We start from the raw sequence: 23086 nt of genomic DNA on the forward strand, positions 1-23086 counted from the left end.
CGCGCTGTTGGAAATGGGACGCAGTTCTTCAGCTCTGTGCTAAATGTGTCACAGCCACACGCTCATATTTCATGTGCAGCTAGTGGAAGCATGTGTTTAAAAAAGCTGACTGGCTTAAGCACAGTTGAAAAGCACATTCATTACAGATACATGGACGCGACGTGTCCAAATATTTGAGGACACAGCTTTTAATGACTGTGTTGAGCTACTTTATGTTGGCTGCATGCATTGCTGACACAGAGGTGCAAATACACACACACACACACAGACACACACATAGCTTGTTTAGCATAGAAAAGGCATCTGAACTATCTGAAGCAGAAACATATGAACCCATTGAGCTGTAGAGCGGTGGAACTGTGTTCTCTGGAATGATGGTGCTCCAACCAATACTCCGCCTTGTAAACCCATAGATAATTTTAAGCTTAAAGGTCTCGTTTCATATATATATTTTTTTATTTATTCATTTTGAAATGTCTAGTTATGGTCTATAGTATGAATAAATTACATGTGAGCTTTTCACGTGTTTTTGTGGAAAAAAAAAAGTGATCCGGTGATCCAGTATAACCCTGCTTTAGTCCAGTGAAGGAGTCAAGGGGACAATAGGATTTTGTATAGTATTCTATACATGCACACATATCGCCTCTGATTGGCTAACAACACTTCAACACCAGCAAGACGAACAACAGTTAGAAACGTTCTAAAAAAAAAAAAAAAACATTTTTAGACCAATAACAGTCTTTGCAATGTCATATGTTATTTTACAACATATGTAATGTCTGCCAAGTGCAGTTTTAGAGTCTCTGTAAAACACCAAATCCACCGGAGATCCTATTTAAACCTATAGTTATACACAGAGATGGGTAATCCAAAATCCTAACAGTTGAATGCTGAATACAATCAAATCCTTACAGCAATTCTTTTTTTTTTTTTATATGCTGTGGAAAGCACCTTCAAAAAAAAAAAATCTTGATTTCAGAATAAAAAATAATGATCAGTTTCCTAAAACTTTTGTTTTTGTACAATACCAATCAAAAGTTTGGAAACGTCTTAAGTTCAGTGTTTTTTCATTATTTTAAAACGATTTTTAATGCTTAGTTGACTTTGTTGTTTTGCACATCTTGGCTGCATTTTCTCAGTCAGCTTTATGAGATTTATGAGGTAGAGTATTTTTTAAGTTAACAGCTGTGCTGAACTCAACAAGAGTTTATTTTTTGAATAAATGCTTTAAGTAATGAAGGTCAATCAGCCAGAAACTTTTCAAGAACTTTAAAAGTTTCCTTAATTGCAGTTGCAAAGATCATAAGAAAAAACGTTATGGTGAAACTGGCACTCATCAGGACCACTCCGGAAAAGGAAGACTAAGAGTTTTCTCTGTTGCACAGGATACGTTCATCAGAGTTACCAGCCTCAGAAACCTCAAGTTAATAGAGTATTTTTGTTTGTTTCACACTTTTAAGTTACTACATAGTCTATTAATTTACAGTGTAGGAAAGAAAGAATGGTACTGTATATGTATCCAGTCATATTTATCATTGCGTGACATTTATTTTATTTTATATTGTGACACTTGTACCGTAAGGCAATCTGTGATGTTGCTGCCAGTCCGTAGCCTCAGCGCTAACGCTAGCTCTCTCTCTCCCGAGGCCTGGCTCTCTGATGGAGCCGAGGCCGTTATACCGGCAGCCGGATGAGTGCTTTACTGTGTTCACTACTTGATGTTATTAAAAACACATCAGTGTGTATAACTGAGGATCGCTCTGCATCGCTGAGGCTCGTTCCAGGATAATCACGATGCATTATGGGTGAAGAGGCGTCAGGCTACATTTTACAGCAGTTGTGCTACATCGCAGAATTCCTGCATTTCAGGGAGGACTAATATAACTGGCACTTAATTCACGATGGCTTCAGTCCCGGCTCTAGAGTCTTCAGCACTGGGCCAAGGTATTCAAGCATAAATGGCAGAAGCACTTTCACACTTTTTTTTTTTTCTGTTGTCAGAAGATTTCATGCTTTGAAGAACCGGCATAATTTAGCTGGAAATACATACATTATATACATGTAAAGTAATGCATGCATATATAATGGGAGCTGCTGTAGAAATGAGCTGCAGAGACTTCCATAACAGAGGCTTAATCCATTTCATTACATTTCATGGCACGAGTCACCAGAACAAGTATCACAGTTTCTCAGGGTGAAATTTAAATTCTGCTCTCTCTCTCGCTCCCTCTCTCTCGCCAAGCAAACGAGAGGTCAAACGCCTGCAGTGAGGAACAGCAGAGAAACAAGATTAGGAACTGGAAATTGTCACCGAAGGATGTGGTTTTAAATGCTGCCCTCAGGTTTTCTTCCTTGTTTTATTTTTTATTTTTTTTGCCCTGAAACAGAGAATAAGAGTTTATGCAAAGTATATGAACACAAACATTAAAAAGCATGACCTAAAAAAATCAACAATAAATCAGTGAATATAAATATGTATTATTAAAGTAGAAAAAAATTATAATCAAAGGTTTCAATAGAGCTCCCATGTTGTGTGTGTGTATATATATATATATATATATCTGTCATGTCACGTTTGCGAAGCAAGGTGATGAGAAGAGTGGCTGCAAATGCAAGTATTCATTTAACAGTTTAATCATCTTGGCTAAAGTAAATGTATGATTAGAATAGCACTATTGAGGCAAAAGTTTGATTAATTGCACTGCTAAATTAAAAGTGTGATAGAAAGAGCACTACTGAGGTAAATGTTTGACTAAATGCACTGCTTAAGTAAATATATGATTAGAATAGCACTACTAGGATGTGCTTTTAAATTCTGGCCTCTGGTTTTTCTTCCTTGTGTTTTTTTTTTTGTTTGTTTTTCGCCCTGAAACAGAGAATGAGAGTTTATGCAAAGTATACAAACACAAACATAAAACATGACCTAAAAAATAAACAAGAAATCAGTGAATATAAATATGTATTATTAAAGTAAAAAAAAATAAATCATAGGTTTCAGTAGAGCTCCCATGTTGTATATATATATTTTTTTGTTTGTTTGTTTATTCTTTATCAAACAAATCACTCATCATGCCACGTTTGCGAAGCAAGCAGATGCGAAAAGCGGACGCAAATGCGTGTATTCATTTAACAGTTTTATCATCATGGCTAAAGTAAATGTATGATTAGAAGAGCATTACTGAGGTAAAATGTGGGCTAATTGCAGTGCTAAAGTAAATGTATGATTAGAAGAGCATTACTGAGGTAAAATGTGGGCTAATTGCAGTGCTAAAGTAAATGTATGATTAGAATAGCATCACTGAGGTAATTTTTGACTAATTACACAGCTTATATTAATCGGAATGATCGGAATAGCACTACTGAGGTAAAAGTTTGACAAATTGCACTGCTTTCATACATTTATGATTACTATTGATCTAATATTACACTACTAAGGTAAATCTATGACTAAACTTGCATTGCTGAAGAAGCTAGCTAGCTAAATGTGTGACTAGAATAGCAACTCTAAAATAAATTAATTGTTAAAATAGTGCTGATGAGGCAAAATTTCTATTGTGCTTTGTTGTTGTTTTTTCTGATAGGATATTAATTATGTTCAGTAAATATTTTTAAATGGTATTTTTGTAATTGCTTCATTTAAATCTCTTTTCATAATCATTTTCATAATATTATTTTTGTAGATGATGTCAGAACAAATTTTAGTTTTTCCTTCTTCAAATATAGGTAATTAATTTTTTTTCTGTGTGATTTCTTATAGGCTGATTTTATTTAATTTAACATGCCTGAGAATTCTTTCAGGTTGTCTGATTTAGGCAGTGTGAACCTGGCGTCAGGTTAAAGCAGCTCTGGGGTCTGGTTTCCGGCTGCTCGATGTGAGCTTTGATATAAAGTCGTCACTCTTTTAGTGGCTTAATGTGATGCATCCCCACTGAGCTCTTACTACACAGATTGAGATAAACGACTCCTCCATCTTCCTCCTCCTCCTCCTCCTCCTCTACTGCTGGTAAATGATAATTGGATGTTCTGCTTTTCTGCACGGTGTTCTCCTGATCTCCTGGGCTTTATTTAAGGTGATGCTGCTCCTCTGAATTTAACAGGCTGGACAAAATGTTACCAACAGCAGAACAGGAAGAACAAAATATTCCCGGGAAGTGATTTAGCTCTTTTGTTCCATTAGTCACCGGCTTTACAGGTAGAAAGAACATGGAACATTTTCTCTCTCTCTCTCTCTCTCTCTCTCTCTCTCTCTCTCTCACTCTCTCTCTCTCTGTCACTGTCACTCTCCCCTTCTCTTTCTCTGTAGTGCTGTTGCTCTTGCTCTCTCTGTTGCTCTCTCTTTCCTCTCTCTCTCTCTCTCTCTCTCTCTCTGTCTCTCCTTCTCTCTCTCTCTGTCCTGCTGTTGCTCTCACTCTCTGTCACTCTCTCCTTCTCTCTCTCTCGCTGTAATGTTGTTGCTTTCACTCTTCACCTTCTCTCCCTCTCTTTCTCTCTCATTCTCTCTGTGTTGTGCTGTTGCTCTCACTTTCTCTGTCTTCCTCTGTCTCTCCTCTCTCTCTCTGTCCTGCTGTTGCTCTCACTCTCTGTCACTCTCTCCTTCTCTCTCTCTCTCTGTAATGTTGTTGCTCTCACTATTTACCCTTTCTCCCCCTCTCTCTCTTTTTCTCTCTCACTCTTTCTGTGTTGTGCTGTTGCTCTCGCTCTCTCTGTTGCTCTCTGTCTTTCCCTCTCACGCTCTTTCTCTCCTTCTCTCTCTCTCTCTATCTTGCTCTATCAGTCTCTCTCTCCCCTCTCTTTGTCTAGTGCTGTTGCTATCACTCTCTCCCTTCTTTGCTCTTTCTCTCTCTTGCTTTCTTTGTAGTTCTGCTGTGCTCTCTCTCCTTCTCTTTCCCTCTCTCAATTTCTCTGTAGTGCTGTTGCTCTCACTCTTTTTCTCTCTCGCTGTCGTTCTGTCTCCTTTCTCTCTCTCTCTCTCTCTCTCTCTCTCTCTCTCTCTTTAGCTTTTTGTAGTAGCGCTGTTGAATCGATGTCACTCCGGCATGTTTATCTCTGTAGCACTTTCTCCCTAAAAATCAATGCAGATGAAAAATAAGTAAAGATCTGCTCAGTCTTTTTTCTGGGGGCTGGGTGGGGGGTCTCGGGGAGAAGCGTGACCCTGCTGGGGGTGTGAATGGTCCTGATGCTCTGGCTGGAGGCTGATAATGAGGATGTTCAGGAGCTCAGGCCCGGCCTGAAGAGTGTTAAATTCAGTATTTCTGTAGTGTTCGATAACTGTGTAGTTTACACTGGGAAAAGCAATGGCAAAAATCATGGGACAGGAACTGGTGACTGGTGAAAAGTAAAGTAGGGTCTCCTGTAAAATTTGATAAGTCTGGAAAATGCAGATTTCATTTTCCAGCAGGACTTGGCACACTGCCCAAACTGCCAACAGGTCCAATTGGTCTTATTTAATATTATAATTTTCTAAAGACACTAATTTCTGGGTTTTCATTGGCTGTAAGCCATAATCATCTATAATAAAATGTAAAATGTGTGTAATATATAATATATCATATATAATATATGAGTTTCACATTTTAAGCTGATTTACTGAAATAAAGTAACTTTGCAATGATATTCTAATTTTTTGAGATGCATTAGTATATGTATAAGTGAATAATATTTTTAGTTCTAATTTTTCAGTAAATGTAGCAGCGCACAGGCTTTAAGTAATATTTTATATGTGTGCTTGATTTGTCAGGAGTTTATTCTATGCATATTACATGTTTAACAGTAGAATTAAAAATACATAAATAAATAATACAATATTGAATTTCTTCAGATATGCAAATTAAAGGTACAACAACATAAAAACATAAAAAGACATTCTAGGGTTAAATTCATTTTTCTAAGCTGCAATAAACATTAAAAGAAACCAGGCCAAAAAAACACTATAATTTACATATGAGATTTCAGTAGTGTGTCACACTTCATAAACAAAGCAACAAATGTCTGTAATGAATAATAAATGAGGCGTTTAATGGTGCAGATGAAGAGAGCAGTATATTAATGTGCTGTATATACGATATGAGTATAAATGTTGCATTAGGATAATGTCCTCGAGTCGTGTAGCTCAGCTGCATGTATATCACAATAACACAGGCTTATAGATGTTCATAATTAATCATTCATGCTGCACAAAATATGGCCACACTTCATGCCAGGATGGTAAATAATTAAGGAAAAGGCCACATCAGTCTTGGCGCCGCTGAGAGGACGGGAATTAAAGATGCAGCAGATTCCTCCCGCGTTTTATCTCTCGCCAGCTGACCTTAATGTAGTCGGCTCCTTGACATTTTGGATATTAAAATTTAAGGCCTCAAACAGGATGCTTTTATCTTCAGAAAAAATAATCTCAATAGTGTCAGTCTGCTCAGGTCAATTCTTCACTCTCAGAACTACACGACAAATATGACTTTCAGATTCATCTTTACAGCCGCATTAAAGGTTATTTCACAGATGTGTTTAACCCCTTAGATCCCAGCCTTAGTTTAAGTGTTATACATATTATGTATTACATGGTAGTTATAAAGTTATATCTAAATCTAATATTATTCAATAAATAGTTATTTTTCAGTAACAGTTAATGCAATCTAATCTAATAATCATCAGTACCTACTAATTACTCAGTACCTACTAATTATTTAATGATTAATGCTTTTTCAGTAAGCATTTCTTATTCAGTACCTACTTATCACTCAGTACCTACTAATTATTCAATGTTAAATCATTTTTCAGTAAGCATCATAAAGTACCTAATAATCACTTAGTACTTACTAATTATTCAGTACCTACTAATTTTTCAGTACTTGCTAATTATTTAATACTTACTAATTATTTAGTATCTATTAACTCCTCAGTGCCTACTAAATATTCAATAATTAAATTTTTATCAGTAAGCATTTATTATTTATATCCCTCAGTATTTACTAATTATTCAGTTCCTACTAATCTCTCAGTATTTACTAATTATTCAGTACCTACTAAACTCTCAGTACTTACTACTTATTTAGTACCTTCAGCTCCCTCAGTACTTACTTATTATTCAGTACCTACTGATCTCTCAGTATTTACTAATTTTTCAGTACCTACTAATCTCTCAATACTTACTAATTATTCAGTACCTTCTAATCCCTGTGTATTTACTAATTATTCAGTACCTACTAATCTCTCAGTACCTACTAATTAGTCAATAATTAATCTTTTTCAGTAAGCATTTATTATTCAATACCTCCTAATCACTTTTATTCAGTACCTACTTATTACTCAGTACTTACTAATTATTCAGTAACTACTAATTATTCAATAATTGTATTTTTCAGTAAGCATTGATTATGCAGTACCTACTAATAACTCAGTACTTATTAATTATTCAGTACCTACTAATCTCTCTGTACCTACAAACTATTCAATAGTTCATATTGTTTTAGTATGCATTGACTATTTAGTACCTACTACCTTCTAATAGTGAAGTAACTACAAATTTCAGTACTTATTTAGTACAAATATATGATGTATTTAGCATCTACTGATAATGATTTATTATTCAGTAACTACTAATTATTCAGTAATCATTTATTGTGTAGTGTATTCAATTTTTTTTGTGAGTGTTACACTTTTTCTCTTTTCCTTTCTTCTCTCTGTTTTTCTCTCATGCTCTCTCTCTCCCTCTCTCATTCTGTCTCTCTCTTACTCTCAAATACTCACAATCTCTCTCATGCTTTCTGCTTTCTCATGCTCTCTCTCTCTCTCTCTCTCTTTCTCGCCTGCCCTCGTTCTATCTCTCTCACTCGTACAATTTCTCTCTCTTTCATGCTTTCTGCTTTCTCATGCTCTCCCTTCCTCTCTTTCCTTCTCTCACGCTCTCATTCTATCTCTCTCACTCTCTCAATCTTCTATTCTCATGCTCTCTCTCTCTCTCCCTCTCTCGTTCTATCTCTCTCTTACTCTCACTCTCACTTACACTCTCTCTAAGGCTTTCTGATTTCTCATGCTCCCTCTCCCTTTCTCTCTCCTCCTCTCTCTCGTTTTCTATCCTGCTCTCGTTCTATCTCTCCCTCACTCTCACAATCTCTCTCTCTTTCATGTTTTCTGCTTTCTCATGGTTTCTCTTCCTCTCTCTCCTTCTCTCCCACTCTTGTTCTCTCTCTCTCTCTCCCTCTCTCTCTCTCTCTCTCTTTCTCGCCTGCCCTCGTTTTATCTCTCTCACTCGTACAATTTCTCTCTCTTTCATGCTTTCTGCTTTCTCATGCTCTCTCTTCCTCTCTTTCCTTCTCTCACGCTCTCATTCTATCCTTCTCACTCTCTCAATCTTCTATTCTCATGCTCTCTCTCTCTCTCCCTCTCTCGTTCTATCTCTCTCTTACTCTCACTCTCACTTACACTCTCTCTAAGGCTTTCTGATTTCTCATGCTCCCTCTCCCTTTCTCTCTCCTCCTCTCTCTCGTTTTCTCTCCTGCTCTCGTTCTATCTCTCCTTCACTCTCACAATCTCTCTCTCTTTTATGTTTTCTGCTTTTTCATGGTTTCTCGTCCTCTCTCTCTCTATCCTTCTCTTCTGCTCTTGTTCACATACACTCTCACTCTCTCTCTCTCTCTCTCTGTCTCTCTCTGTAGTTTAAAAGGGTTCTGGCACTTTGATCTACGCCTCATGCACCTTGAGGCGAGGGTCAAAGGTCCTGCCATGTATGTATGAGTGTGTGTGTGTGTTGCTGAAACGTCCTGTAGGCTGCAGGCTAGGTCAGAAGTCTACACTGCAGTGGTCTGATTTTATCTGATAAGAGGAGTTTGCAGTGAATGTGGCAGCGCAGGCCCACCGGCCCACCGGCCCCCACCGCTCAGTGTTTGGAATTTTTAATCACCTCTCCTCTATTTTTAGTTGTTCTTTTTTTTTTTTTTTCCTGACCGTTCTGCGGCTTGTGTGTGTGTGTGTGTGTGTGTGTGTGTGTGTGTGTGTGTGTGTGTGTGTGTGTGTGTGTGTGTGTCATCGTTCATCCATGTAGACGTTACTTCAAACAGGGTAGACATCACGGCTCCTCCTGCAGAACATATTCTGCTCCAGATACGACTACCTCAGAGCTTCTGACACAGCATGAAGCTTCACGAGACTCGCTCTTCCTCACACACTTCTGATACACAGCAGCTCAGCAGATACAGCAGATTTATTTAAAGTTTATTTTTTAAACTTAAAGTCTGAACATATATTATTGACTATCACACAATGACTGGCCTTTGAGCTTTTTTTTTTGCGTCTTTGTTGAAAATAAGTTTATTAATGGTATTTTTTTTAGGATATTCTCCATAATTCAAAATGTTTTGCTCTTTAAAAGGATTTAAATACATTATGATGCTATTATATTATCATTATACTTACTTAAGTTACTAAATTTTTAAACAGTTGCATTGTTTATTGCAGTTTCTTGCATTTCTGGAACAATATATTGTCCAAAATAAAACAGTAATAATAAATCAACCCTGGTCTAGACCAAAATCTGAAGGGTCTAAGGGTGGTGTATTTGTCTGTCATGATGTTTAACGATTGATCGCTAACGATTGATCGTACAATTCATGGGCATTAACTCGGTCATTTTGCTCTCCAAATCATCACTGATTGGTGGAAACTTCACACTAGACCTCGAGCAGTTTGGACTGTGTGTCTCTCCACTCTTCCTCCAGACTCTGCTCCCTTGATTTCCGAAATGAAATGTAAAATTTACTGATGATCAGTGATGGTTTGTTTGGAGAGACATGTCCATCATCTGCTGGTGTTGATCCACTGTGTTTTATTATCAAGTCTAAAGTCAGCACAGTTTTGTTTTCCCACAAAATCTTACAGCACTTTCATGGAGATGTGGATTTCATTTTCCAGCAGGACTTGGCACACTGCCCACACTGCCAAAAGTAAAAATTGGTCTTATATAATAATCAAATTTTCTGAGACACTGTTTTTTTTTGTTGTTTTTTTCATTGGCTGTAAGCTTCATAATCATCAACAATAATAAAATAAACAAATTCCTAAAATAGATCACTCTGCGTGTATATAATACGTATATATAATATGAGTTTTACATTTTGACTTTTCAATGATATTTGCCCAGCCCTACAATACACACCTAATTCCTATTGTCTTATAATGACTGTAAAACAACAGTTTGTGAACACGTTTAAATTAAAGCCAATGTTCTGCACTGTAACCTTAAAATAATTGCTTTATTTCATCTGCTTGAGTTTCACAGCAAATCAGCAGCAGCAACAGCATGGTGATTATTACTTCATGCCCTTTACTGGCGGCAGCGGTAGAGCTGGGCTGCGCCGCTCCATCCATGGCCGAGGCCTTGTTAGTGTTTGTTTCATCTTTAAGTGTCAATCAATACAGCACACCTTTGTGCATGAATTATTCAGCTCCGGGCTCAGACTGGGGTTTAATTCAAATGGATGTTCCAGCAAGACTGGGATTTCAGATCACGATCTTCAGGAAACAACAACAAAAAAACACTTAAATTCTTTAAGGGGGTAAAACTGATGCCCACTGCTTTTATCTCAAATGTCACTTTAGATAGCTTGGCTGTCATCTACCCTTTAAATTAATAAAAAAATATATATATATCACCCAGAGAAATTAATTATGAATTACTGACTTCTCAGATAATTCACCTAGAGCTGGGCGATTAATCGATTTTATCGATTAATTCGAATTTACAGTTAAGGACGATGTGTTTTTATGAAAATCAATTTTCTCTGAGTTTTAATTTTCACCACCGACGCTCCCCTGAGCTTAGCCCCGCCCCTCTCTCCCACACACTGTGCGTGCTGACTGACCCCGCCCCGTATTTACAGAGCAGAAATATAAATATAAAAGTGTCTTCAGTTTTTTCTCTCTCACAATGTTAATCCTTTACAGCTTTAAAAACATGTATTATGCAAATTAGGCGATGACGTCGTTAACGACTTTTAGGAGATTTTAGTAGGGGGGAAAAAACGATTTAAATCGAAAATCAGATTATTATTTTTTTTTAATCAAAGATTTTTTTTTTGGGCCATATCGCCCAGCTCTAAATTCACCCATGTGGGACCTGTACACTGTAAAAATTAAAAAAAGAGAAAAATGCAAAATTTCAAGCCAAAATTTTAAACTTACTGCACTAAATATTTGAGTTTTAAGGCTCAAACTCAAATTCTTACGTTTTATGACTAAAAGCACCACCAATTGTGTCAACTACAAATCTTTAGTTCAGATCACACATTTTTTTTATCATTAAATTAATTGCAAAATGGGAAACTTATATTATAGAGATGTATTACACACAGAGTGATCTATTTTAAGCATTATTTATCTATTTTTTTTTATTGTTGATGATTATATTATAGCTTACATATGTCATCTGCGGGTGTTGATCCACTGTGTTTTATTATCAAGTCTAAAGTCATTGCAGTTTTGTTTTCTCACAAAATCTCACAGCACTTCATCTCACAGCCTCACCTCTACTGACAACTTTTATAGAGATGAGGATTTCATTTTCCAGCAGGACTTGGCACACTGCCAAAAATACCAATTGGTCTTATATAATATTCAAATTTTTTAGACACTGCTTTTTAGGGTTTTTATTGGCTGTAAGCCATAATCATGAACAATAAATGAAATTAACACTTAAAAATAAAAAAAAATAAATAAAAATTGAGATGCATTTGTATGTATAAAAACTTCAAATACACGAAAAGAAGATGAGTTGCTATTGCACTGTGTTATAATATCACTGACAGTTGGCTGTGGAATATTTAGTAGTGAGTAGTGAAATTTTTCACGACTGGACTTGTTGCTGCACAGGCGCTGAGCTCATTCTTTTTTTTACTAATGTATGTTAAAGCAGTGTGCATGTGCACTCAGCAGGTGATTGGTTTTATTATAAACATGAGGTAATGGAAGTGATTGAAACCTGAACAATGATTTAGTTTGGTAAATTAATACTTTTAGCACGATCTGCTCATTTGTACTCAGTTTCAGTTCACGCCACACCGGATCTGTACTGTACTCCATCTGTGTGTTTCACCGCAGCACTGTTAGCACTGTTAGCAGTGTAGCGCTGCTACTGTTCCTCATGCTGTCAGAGAGGCTGTGAACACTCTGAGTGTGAACTCTAGCAGACTGCGCACACTTCCAGCAGGCAAGCAAATGAAACAGAAATGAAATGCTGCGTCAGAAACCCACTGATGTATGACTTGAGTTTCACCATCGCCCCGAGCACCGCACAACCTTCTTCTTTCCCCAGAGATGGAGAGAAATTTCGGGCCTAAAAATATCTGAGCCTGTCTTTGTATGTTACTGCAGTGTGGAGATGTGTCAATTAAATCAGCTTCCGACTCAGCACTTCAGTTTTTGCAAGCTGTTTAACACATAGGGCCCTGTTTTAACCATCTATAGTAGTGCTGGGCGATATGGGAAAAATCATATATCACGATATGGAGTTTTTTTTTATATCACGATAACAATGTATATCATGATATACCACATTTATGTAAATAAATTCTAAATAAATTAACAAACACAAAAATGAGGGCATTCAATCTGTAATTTCATTTCGTTTTTATTATTTTCAGTTAAGGAGAACTTTCACTTTCAGTTTTCATTAGTTTGATTATTTAACAATAAGATTTGGTTACTTATATGCTATATGTTGAGTATCATACCATAGCTTTATATAAAATAAATATAGTATTAAAATTGAATGGGTGCACGGCTCGCGGGGATCTGAAGCTAATTCTACTGCGTACGGGCTGCATGACGTTCAGTGTCTCAGCCTGCCAGTCAGACTACAGTGTCAGCATATAAATTGCATGCATTTTCCTACAGAACAAACCATTCAAACATGCGGATGAGCTCTCCGCACTTGATTAAAAAAAAATCACACAGTGTCTATGTGGCTTAAAATAGTTAGATACAGCTATTAAATTAATAAATCAACATTCATAGAAAAAAACAGGGAGGCGTTCTGTATGCTAAATAAAAACAGAAGGCAGCAACAAGCTAATAAGGTAATAACAACATTTAATAAAAACAGAAAAATAGATATAAAATAGGAAAATAAGCAACTAAACTAAGCTCAAAATGCTAAAAAAATATATATATATAAAGCTTTGCCAGCGCTATGAGATGCAACACCTATAGAACAGAAGGAACAGCGGCAGCGTTCTAGTGAAATAATTAAAATGTAAAAATACACAACAGAGCGCCGTGTACCACATAAAATCAGTCCAAGATCCTCACCAAAAATAGAAAACCATAATAGAAACCCAACCCTAACGCCAATACATTTTACCATAGCCTATTTTCTATATTTGCATGAATAATTGATGAAGTTACTGTAGAAACGATAGAGACGATAGAAGGTAAGAAGCACAGTAAACACTTTTCTATCGTCCCCACGATATTTATCATCATATCACACAGCACTAATCTGTAGTATAGTTGTTGTGTCTTTGGTACCGTGAGGGTGGAAAAAATATGCATTGCATGGCTCTAAACACACTAAAGGCGTGAAATAATTCTCTTAATTAATCATGGGTGTGTTTTAGGCGTAACATCATTCCCTATAAGAGCTAGATGTGCTCTGACTTTGGCACATTCGTATCTTAACAGTGCATTGCTTTGCACAATTTTTTTTTTTTTTGGAAGAAGAAAATTTAACTTTCTTAAGCTGAAATAAAAATTCGCTAAGCTAAAATAAAAATTATGCACACAATCAGAGGTGGAAAGTAATGAATTACATTTACTCAAGTTACTGTAATTGAGTAAATTTTATGAGTCATTTGTCATTTTAAAGTAGTTTTTAAAATAGGTAATTTTACTTTTACTCAAGTACATTTTGACACAAGTAATTTACTTTGCTACATTGGGAAACTCCCCGTTACTGAGTAAAAAATAAAATGCTTGGGGAAAAAACACACACAATTGTCTGAATAAAAAAAAAAAAAAAAAAATGGCACGGATGCAATAATAATAAACTGTAAAACTATACAAATACAGTTTATAGTCATCTATATGAGCATAACTTTTTAACAGTAAAGAAAAAAATGAATTATAGAAACATACGCCACTTGTTCTTGAAAGTTTTTTGTTTGTTTTATGGGGTGGTCTGAACAAATACTGCCTGAAAGATCCAAATTATTATTTGGAATAATAGTTAATTAAAAACAATTTAATTTATGATTTGTTTTTACTTTTTTACATCAAATAATTAAAAGTAACTAATGTAACATTTACTCAAAGTACATTTTAAATTGAGTACTTTTTTTTTTTTTTTTTACTCGAGTAGATTTTTAGATGGGTACTTTTACTTTTACTTGAGTAGAATTTTAGCAAAGTAAAGGTACTTTTACTTAATTACAATTTTTCAGTACTTTTTCCACCTCTGCTCACAATATATCATGTATAGACTGATTTTTCTTTACCCTTATCTATCTCTGCATGATTGGGCTACCAAGTGCTCATAACTTGCGACGCTGCTTTTGCCCAGGAGGCAGGATCTCTACAGTGCAGTGTTCCCCTGGAGCACCTCCGGAGCTCAGCTCGCTGGAAGCCTTCAGGGTCCCGCTCTGTGCTAACACGCTGCTAGCTCCAGAACGCTGCTGAGATTCTTTAACTCAGAGCCCTAATCACCTCACTTCTCCCTTCCCCAGGCAATACCTCTGAATCCAGACGCGCTCTAAACCCCTTTCAGATCAAATCTAAGACTCTAACTGCTTTAATTTCCACAGCAATAAAATCAGCCGCCACTGAACCGACTCCTGCTGCAGTCGACCAAATCAGATTCTGTAGGAATAATTGTGTCTCCGCGGGAGGAGATGTAACAGTGTTTGGTTTTACTGTAGAGGCTGGATTCTCTATTAATCTGCGGCAGCCCCTCCCCATCGCCCCCCCCCCCACTCCTGATCCAGAGAGAATGAGCAATATTGACTGCTTTCCCTCCTTCACAATCAGAGCTCGCACTCTCTGTTCCTTCCCTCACACTCGCCGTGTAAGCTCAAGTGATTCGCCAGTGATTAGTGGACTGTACTCGAAGAACGTGTTGATTAGCTCTGTGGTCTCTGAATGTGCATGAGTGTGTGTGTGTGTGTGTGTGTGTGTGTAGTCAGTCAGGTTGCTGTGTGTGTTCGTGCAAGTTTCCACATGTGCCCATAAATCAGGAACCACTAAAAACCCTTAAAAAAAATCCCTTAAAAAATTGCTAAAAACCGAGAATTCTGGGGGTTTTTTTGTAGGAAAAGCCCTTGACTCCCTTGATGTACAGGAAGTAGCGGATTCTGGTTTGGTTGTAATTAGGGCTGGGTATCGGTTTCAAATTTTCAATACTGGTACTGATACGATACTTTGAATTTAGTACCAATACCCAAACAATACTTTTTTCTGGTCTCTTTTTCTAAATTGTAACCAACACACACAAAAAAAAGCGTTATTTTATTTGCACAACATATTTATTTAACATTTGACATGAGTAATCTCATTCTCAAACTGTCACCATGAGATACACCATCTTTTTGGATCAGAAACCCGTCAGTCTCCATCAGAGAGAGGCGTGTGTAAATAGTTTTTAGAGTTGCTGAAGTTTCTGATCTTTTTTTGGGCCGCTTCTGATGAGGGCCAGTTCCATCATAACCTTTTTGATGGTCTTTGCAACAGTATGAGGCTCCTCTTTAGGTTCTTAATTTTTTTTCCTATTGAGTGACTGTAATTTCTTAAAGAAAAGTATATTTTTATTTATTTAGTTGAGTAGTTCTTCCATAATATGGATAAGAACATTCAATTATATTCAAATATACAGCTGATGCTCTCAAACACATTAAAAGGCAAAACATTCAAGTATTTAACAAAAAAAGTATTTAAAAAATAATTATAATAATAATTATTATTATTACACAATGTATTTATTCAAGAGCCGACATGAGTCTCATTCTCATACTGTCACCAGGAGAGGCTCCATCTTTTTGTATCTTATTGAAACAAACAGTAAGCCCAGTGTTCTTGCTGGATCATGCTGTTTGGCATCAGCAGCCAGAGTCTGAGAGAAAGAACAATTTGCCTTGCTCTCCCTGGGTGGGCTGATGGATCTCTCTATATCCCCTCTCTATCCCATCCTTCCCTGTGTACTGTTGGTCAGCACAGGCTTCTGTTAGCTGTTGTATCAGAGCTGGGTCGCTGCGCTTGCCTCCGAGTTTTGCCGGCTACCCAGTGATACTTCATTAGACGTAATTAAAGAAGATAAAGAGGTTGAGTTGACATATACTGGAGGAGACGTATGCTTATATTCACCTTCATAGTGTTGGAGGAATTGCTAGTAATGAGGTGGGGTAACTAGTCTTACATATTTGGAAATATAAAGGGGATAAAATGAAAGAAATAGAGAATAAATGACTAAAGAAAAACGGATATATATATTTTTTAAATTCTGATTCATTCCTGCTAGGTGTGTTATTAGTAGGTGATACAATGCATCAGGCGTCATCAGTGATTAGAAGAAATTTAAGATGACTTTAAGCTTCCATGTAAAGCTATTTTCAGCAGCTTGCTAACACATTACCGTCCATCTGATATCTGCTCTGCTACACCTGCAGCTAAATATAGCAACAAAGCTAGAGAGAAAACAACACAACATGTCTGCAGAAGGAGGAGGGAAACAGCATGTGTTCATATTTCCCAGCGGTCGTGCCAAACAAACACGTGCATTAACCGTTTAATACCCGAGTGTGTCCACAAACCATTTATCCTCACACTGAGCGTGAAGCACAGGGCGCTGTATGAGTTACAGCTCGACTGTAGTTGCATTTATATTGATGCACAGCCTGTATAGACTGACTTTAGTGGCAGGCGTGGATATGCCTGGCATAATACAGCAGTTATTAATGCAGTCATATAAAAAAGTAAATAAACCCATGGATGGATTGCATATTTTATTTTATTTATTAATTTTATTTACATGGAAATAGCAGCCTTGACAGAGTGTGATGTTGTTGATACTGGAGAGCAGTTCATCACCTCCTGGCTCCAACTGATGGTTATGAGATTGTGGGTTGCCATGTCAACCAAGCCTCAAGACCATGGCTTTTTCTATGCCAGCATCTGCAGAAGAGGAGCTCAAACTTGGTACACGCTGAAGTATAAGCTGAGGATGCAAAACAAAACTTTAATTTTAATTTTCACAAAAATCAACAGGTCGCCTTATAATCCGATGCGCTTTATGTATGAATTCTACTAGGTAATAATGAGTAAAGCTACTCTGCTGAAGTACAGAGATATAAAGGTGAGTTTTCAGTGAAGTTTCTCCAGCACTAAGGCTAGGTGCAGCAGCATTAGCATTAGCTGCTAACTAAAGCTAACACTAGCTCTTTCACCATTCAGAGGCGAGTATATTGGACTGTACTGTGTTTATTGTATTAAAACAAACTACAGCCCTGGAAAAAAATTAAGAAACTTCAGTTTCTGAATCAGTTTCTCTGATTTTGCTATTTATAAGTTTATGTTTGAGTAAAATGAACACTGTTGTTTTATTCTATAAACTACAGACAACATTTCTCCCAAATTTCAAATAAAAATATTTTAATTTATAGCATTTATTTGCAGAAAATTAGGAACGAGAAACCACTATCCGCTAGCGGTTCAACCCACATACAGCTCTGGAAAAAAATGAGAGACCACTTAAAAATGATGGATGATCACAAGCTGATCATCAAACCAAACTTAACCAGGAGTAAAGGCATAAAGTTATCCAAAAGCAGTGTGTAAGACTGGTGGAGGAGAACATGATGCCAAGATGCATAAAAACTGTGATTAAAAAACAGGGTTATTCCACCGAATATTGATTTCTGAACTCTTAAAACTTGAATATGAACTTTTTGTTTTCTTTGCATTATTTGAGGTCTGAAAGCTCTCCTTTTTTTTTTTTTGTTATTTCAGGCATTTCTCATTTTCTGCAAATAAATGCTCTAAATGACTAAAATATTTTTATTTGTAATTTGGGAGAAATGTTGTCTGTAGTTTATAGAATAAAACAAGAATGTTCATTTTACTCAAACATAAACCTATAAATAGCAAAATCAGAATCTGAATTAGAAACTGAAGTGGTCTCTTAATTGTTTTTTTTTTTTTTCAGAGCTGTAGTCATAATCAATCTTACTGTATATAAAGATGTTAGTGACAGTAGCATGATGGATGAGGTGGGATGTGGAGGATGCGTTCACGGTTGCTAATTACAACATGCATGAAGCACACACATGCAAATGCATGCACAGTGCATGTTCACACTCAGTCATCCAAATACCCATTCATAACATTCATTAATGTGACACACACACATACACACACACACATATTGACACAAACACAAAACACACACACATACACGCTGCCTTTCTGAAAAGCCCACAGCTGGGTGGTTATTTGTATGCTGCCTCTATGGGCTAATAACGCTACAAATCCGCAGCTCGTGCTCTCCATCCAGCGTAATGCAGCCAATACCTGCGGTGTTTTCCTCTGAGCACGGGCTGCGGTTTTCCTGCAGTAATTAATGAGGCTGTGTGTTTTACTCAGGTAATATACGCTCCCCGCTTCTCTCTTCAGCGCGCCCAGACACGCGATAATTGAAATACAATCTGCGGCTAATCACACGCCACATTACTGATGCGGGGAAAGGGTGTGTTGTGGGAAAAAGCCGGGAGAACCGGCGTTCCCGGAGGAACACATGAACCGGTGTCTGGGCTTTAGAGACACTGCTTAATAATAACGCTGTGTGAGGAAACCCATCTAGAGCTAATAGGGTCTCACCAATCGGAGAATTTGTCACTGATAATGATTCTAAGGAAGTAAAACTATAAAAAATAGAGGGGTTTCTAAGAATGCGTATTACATAATATAAATGGACAATGAAACTGAAACACCTGTCATATTTTAGTGTGGAAGATTCATGGCTAAATTTGAGCAGCCTGGTGGCCAATCTTCATAATTGCACATTATTGCACCAGTAAGAGCAGAGTGTGAAGAGTGTTCAGCTAGCAGGGTAAGAGCTTTTAACACAGTTTTGCTCAAAATATTGCAATGCACACAACATTATGGGTGACGTACCATCTGTGACCAAGACAGCAAGTCTTTGTGATGTACAGTATCAAGAGCCACGGTATCCAGAGTAATGTCAGCATACCACCAAGAAGGACCAACCACATCCAACAGGATTAACTGTGGACGCTGTAAGAGGAAGCTGTCTGAAATGTTCGGATGTTCGGGTGCTAACCCGGATTGTATCCAAAAAACATAAAACCACGGCTGATCAAATCACGGCAGAATTCAATGTGCACCTCAACAATAAATTATTGTGGTCTGAAACCAGGTGTTTTAGTTTCATTGTCCAACCCCTGTAGATATTCTTTATATTAGCCTCCAGATTTGTTTAAAGATTCTGTTTTCCATTGGTGTCAGAAGGGCTGGTTTGAGTATTTCAAGAACTGCTGATGTTCTATAATGTTAATACCTTTCCAAAATAGCACATAAAAAAAGCAAGTGTGTTTAGTTGGAACAGAGAGAGGACAGTATTTTTGGAGGGATGTATTAATAACAGCACTTAATGCAGATGTAATGCGAGCGATGTAAGTGAACACTCCGCGTACCTGCGCTGCTATTTCTCCACTGCAGTGCTGCTGAGCGCAATTATCACATAATTTTTCCATCAATCTCTGAAAGAAACAAGCAATCAGTGCGGAGATTAGATTCCACATTAACAGGTGAGTCATTGCTGGAGTTCATTTAGCTGTAAATTTGCTGTCGCCGCAGCTGATGGATGATCTGTGCTGAAAAACACAGAGAGAGAGAGAAAGAGAAAGGGAAAGGAGGAAGGAAAGTGAGAGAGAGAGAGAGAGAGAGAGAGAGAGAGCAGCTTTATTCTCTGTTGCATTATCAACTTACTGTTTATTAAAATAGAAGTACAGCAGATATCTAATTTATACAGTGTCCCATTTACCCCAAATTCAATAAGATAAGTCAGTTAAAACAGGCTGCTGTCAGAAATGAGCTTCAAGCTACATTGCTAATGTGGCTAACAATTAATTAAAGCCTATTCCACACTGTGTAAATGCATGGTTATATCTTATATACACACATTTTAGGTCAAAATGGGCTTGGTTTTGTTGAATCTGGCACCGGACAGCATGTTGCTCTTTATAAACATGAATAAAATTACTGTATACACTGCCTGGCTAAAAAAAAAAGAAACACTAAATTGGCCAAATTGGGCAGTGTTTATCCTCACTCACTAGATAACACCTCACAAGTTATACAGGTGTTCGCATTTCCAAGCCACCCCCTCAGTTAACCTTTCATGATTAATATACTGTATACTAATAATATACTCCATATATCCAGTATTAAAGTAAAATTAATGATACTGGACGGATATAATCTATACAGTTCTGGAAAAAATAAGACTTTAAAATGATGAGTTTCTTTAATTTTACCAAATTGAAAACCTCTGGAATATAATCAAGAGGAAGATGGATGATCACAAGCCATCAAACCAAGCTGAACTGCTTGAATTTTTGCAGGAGGAGTAAAGCAGCATAAAGTTATCCAAAAGCAGTGTGTAAGACTGGTGGAGGAGAACATGATGCCAAGATGCATGAAAACTGTGATTAAAAACCTTAAAAAAGGGTTACTCCCCCAAATATTGATTTCTGAACTCTTAAAATGTATGAATTTATGAATATGAACTTGCTTTTTTGTACGTTATTTAAGGTCTGAAAGCTCGGCATCTTTTTTTGTTATTTTTAGTCATTTCTCATTTTCTGCAAATAAATGCTGTAATAATTGGAATTAGGGAGAAATGTTGTCTGTAGTTTATAGAATAAAAGAACAATGTTCGTTTTACACAACACTCAATACATATGCCTATAAATAGCAAAACAAGAGAAACTGATTCAGATACTAAAGTGATCTATTATTTTTTATTTATTTTTATTTTTATATTTATTTTTTCCCAGAGATGTATAATGGGAAATGAGAACAGTGTGAAGTTTTCTTTTGCTAAAAACAGCAACAAAATAGTATCCTAATATGATGATTGGGGGGGGGTGGGTGATATGGCACCATATTTCAGGGTATAAAATCATTCACGATATTAAAATATGTTAGTGATATTATTGCGTACGATACGATATAGCACACAAAAAACGTGTAATGTGACAGAAAGTACCAGGGGTACTGGCCCTTTAAATCTCTCAGCATGGCGGCGGCGGGGGGGCGAGGAGGAGTGATGATATATGCAGCGCTGCAGTGTTTGCTATAAGACCAGACAGCCGGTAGATTTAAGAGCAGGTTTTGGGAGCAGAGCTCTCCTCAGCACTTCCCCGTCTCACCAGCAGCCCGAGCAAATTTGAGCAGTCAGCAACTTGGGAACAACTACAGAGACCGTACATTACCAAAGAGCTATCACATCCGTCTACAGCAAACACTGCTCGCCTACACACACACACACACACACACAGAGTCACACAGACACACGGGGAATAGAAGCCATCCAGAGATAATTTGCCACTTGTTATAGTCAGTCAGCATTGGGTCCCTGGATGAAGCATAGCAGCACAAGTCTTCAGGGAGCGGCCTGTCCGTCAGCAGTGCTGACCCACCTCAAAATACATTTCTATCAACAGATTATCAGAGATTTCATAACATCTCCCAAAAATACCCTGAATCAGCCGAGAAAAGTTCCCCAAAAATAGCTAAAAAAAAAAATAAAAAAAGTGTCCAATAAACAGCCAGGCTGGTCTCTAAAATAGAGTGGAATAGATTTTTCTATGTTGTCAAAAAAAAGTGCCTGTTTTATTCTTTATGTGTACAGACTTGGAGCTTGAAGATAAAATAAATATAATTAATAAAAATATAATAAAGCTGTCTGGAATAGTCTGTTATTTTATTTTTAACGCACATTAATCAGGTAAATCACCAAATTGACAGAGCTTGGTGACGCAGTTTATAAGCAGTTTATTAGCATTTTTTTTAGGCGATAAAACACAGCAACTCTTACTGTTGAATTCAGAAGGTAGATTATTTTTACTTTTATGTATGCTGTCGTTTATGCTCTCTCTCTCTCTCTCTCTCTTTCTTTCTTTCTCTCCCACACACTCGCATGGTCATGCACTCACATTTACACACACACACACAAGCACACATAGACACAGCTAATGGCAAGTTTCCTTTTTTCGCCCTGTTGAAAATGTGGAATATGGAGCTACACTAGCCTTTATTTTCTTCAGTAAAACTCTCAGTTGAACGCAGTAACTTGTTTAAAAAGCAACAAAACAATCCAGAGATATTATAATACAGTAAATCTATCCTGAGATATTATAATATCATAAAATAGTAAAGTAAAAAAAAAAAAAAAAAAAAAAAAAAAAGGATATCCCATTATTTATGTCCTCTCCCCTATATACAGTCATATGAAAAAGTTTGGGCACCCCTATTAATCTTAATCATTTTTAGTTCTAAATATTTGGGTGTTTGCAACAGCCATTTGATATAGCTGTTTGATATATCTAATAACTGATGGACACAGTAATATTTCAGGATTGAAATGAGGTTTATTGTACTAACAGAAAATGTGCAATATGCATTAAACCAACATTTGACTGGTGTAAAAGTATGGGCACCCTTATCATTTTATTGATTTGAATACTCCTAACTACTTTTTACTGACTTACTGAAGCACAAAATTGGTTTGGTAACCTCATTGAGCTTTGAACTTCATAGCCAAGTGTATCCAATCATGAGAAAATGTATTTAAGGTGGCCAATTGCAAGTTGTTCTCCTATTTGAATCTCCTCTGATGAGTGACATCATGGGCTCATCAAAACAACTCTCAAATGATCTAAAAACAAAGATTGTTCAACATAGTTGTTCAGGGGAAGGATACAGAAAGTTGTCCTTTGGACAAGTTGTCCTGTATATATATACATCTATAGGAATAAATATTTGGGCAAGAAACACAGAAGTCTCTAAAAACCCAAGAAAACTCATTGAGTAT

General features: G+C 36.9%; 1 protein-coding gene and 1 long non-coding RNA gene across 3 annotated transcripts in view; one reads left to right on the forward strand and one right to left on the reverse strand.

Moving 5' to 3' along the window:
- LOC103022855 (potassium/sodium hyperpolarization-activated cyclic nucleotide-gated channel 1) overlaps positions 1-23086 on the forward strand; it is a 183731-nt gene that overhangs the window by 111770 nt on the left and 48875 nt on the right. The gene's annotated exons all lie outside the window — the stretch shown is intronic.
- Positions 16964-19872, reverse strand: LOC125782366 (uncharacterized). The gene is made up of 2 exons (XR_007425000.1): positions 19683-19872; positions 16964-17188 (listed from the first exon to the last, which is right to left on the reverse strand). It is a non-coding gene; the product is annotated as an uncharacterized LOC125782366 (long non-coding RNA).

Source organism: Astyanax mexicanus, chromosome 17, assembly GCF_023375975.1.
Source record: "Astyanax mexicanus isolate ESR-SI-001 chromosome 17, AstMex3_surface, whole genome shotgun sequence".
In the NCBI taxonomy this organism is placed as follows: domain Eukaryota; kingdom Metazoa; phylum Chordata; class Actinopteri; order Characiformes; family Acestrorhamphidae; genus Astyanax; species Astyanax mexicanus.